Here is a 2,092-nt window from a genome sequence, read left to right as displayed (position 1 = left end):
CTCAGCTGCTGAGTTACCATGCAATATGTATTGAAATGCCTCAAGATTTGCCAAAGAGAAGAAATGTCCCAAAAATTGAAGTAAAAAGACTTGCACCATATTCTGAAGCTGCAATGAATTTCAGAGTACAACTACTACATACATTTAGTACCTCATTAACTTCTACAATCATGAAGTCAACTTCAAATATCAATACTTTATTGGAAGTATAAATTACTAATATAGGAATCAACTTCTTTGTCTGCTGGTGGACATGTAATGTGACACATGAGACTAAAACTGGAATGAAAAATAAGGTAATTTAGTCAAGAAAGAAATCTGTAACCAATAAATAAGGAAATAGAAATTATAACTGTAAGACAGAATACCAGGAAAACTCTGCAATGGAAATTGAATCTACTCAGTAGAAGGGAAAAGACTAATGCAAATAAATATAAACCCAAAAATCTGAAAGTCAACATACTGATGACCTGTGCTAGATGTGATTCAACAATGGAACTTGAAATATGTCAGAACAAAGATTCTAGACCGAGCGAGGTGGCGCAGTGGTAGCACACTGGACTCGCATTCGGGAGGACGACGGTTCAATCCCGCGTCCGGCCATCCTGATTTAGGTTTTCCGTGATTTCCCTAAATTGCTCCAGGCAAATGCCGGGATGGTTCCTATGAAAGGGCATGGCCGACTTCCTTCCCCGTCCTTCCCTAATCCGATGAGACCGATGACCTCACTGTCTGGTCTCTTTCCCCAAACAACCCAACCCAAAGATTCTAGATATAATGATTGAGGATCTTGACAATCACCTTGCTATTCTTGCTGTTGTAGAACTGTCATCTAAATGGGAAGACAAATTGAGGAAGCACATTATCACAAGAATTTCTTTCATCCTCCAATGCAACATAATTGTTCAGGATTCACTGGAAGGACCCATGTACTTGTGTTTGCACTGTTTAAAGCACCTCACTCCCATCTACCAAGAGGATATGGACTCTGGAGAAAGAACATCATAAATGGAAAAAGAGCTTAAATCCGACTAATCGTATTTATAATTGATGTGTACCACTTTTCTACTCTAGGGGGGTACTGTTCACTGTATCCATGGCATATATTAAGCCTTACATGCTCCCGGGCCACGCTAAATGGCGAGCATCTCAGGGATCTCAGCATTTGTTTGCTGAATACTGGCTTGACAAACCTGGGTTTGTAACTGTAAGCTCTGGGCATGCTTCAGCAACCACCTTGTAGCACAGCTGTAGAGCATTCTGTGTCACAGGAAATGGGGATCTTGGCTTCACTGTCTGGGTTGCAAGAATGGTAAAAATTACTATCTTGATATTCATCTTTAAGTCCCATACATTACCTGGCTACGTGAAGGCAGATTTCTTACATCTTAGGAACTGTCTATAAGTCCCCAATCCTATGTGTTGCTTTCAATATCAGAGATTTGGGCACATAATTCCAGAGAGCAAAGGGAAGTCGACCTGTGGAAAATGTGGTTGAGATGCTCACGACCCAGGCTCACCGTACACTCAGTCCCCTTACTGTCTTAACTGTCCCAGTGTGCACCCAGTCTGGTCAAAGAAATGTGCTCTTCATGTACAGGAACAGAAGATTCAGGAACTTCAGGTTGACCAGACAGTTACCATACGTGGAGCCGGAAAAGGTTTTCATGGCTATGAAACCTCCAGTTTCGCAACCTTGTTATCTATCAAGCAACCGACTGCCACATCTGATGTCTCAGTGCAAACAGACAGTGCATATGCTAGTGTGTCTACCATCACTTGCAGCAACCAGTAAAAAAATCTGATGCATCGATACAAATTCAAAGCACAGAAGATGGCACATCCATATGTGCTTGCAGCTGCATCTGCCAAGGCAATGCTGCAGTTATTAGCTTGCAGAGCCACCAGTGATGAGTTACAAGGAAAAAGAGGTGACTTCCACTCCAGGAAAACAGTTTAGTCCTCTCAGAAAGGGAAAAACGTTGGTTTTGTAAATCTGCATCACCAGTTTTGTAAAGGTCTAGTCACTACTGCTGTAGAGGCCCAATTGCCACTGTTGGGTCAGGTAACAGGATTCTACAACACTCCAACA

This window comes from Schistocerca cancellata, chromosome 3, assembly GCF_023864275.1.
Source record: "Schistocerca cancellata isolate TAMUIC-IGC-003103 chromosome 3, iqSchCanc2.1, whole genome shotgun sequence".
NCBI lineage: Eukaryota > Metazoa > Arthropoda > Insecta > Orthoptera > Acrididae > Schistocerca > Schistocerca cancellata.
Note: the sequence above shows the minus strand (reverse complement) of the source record.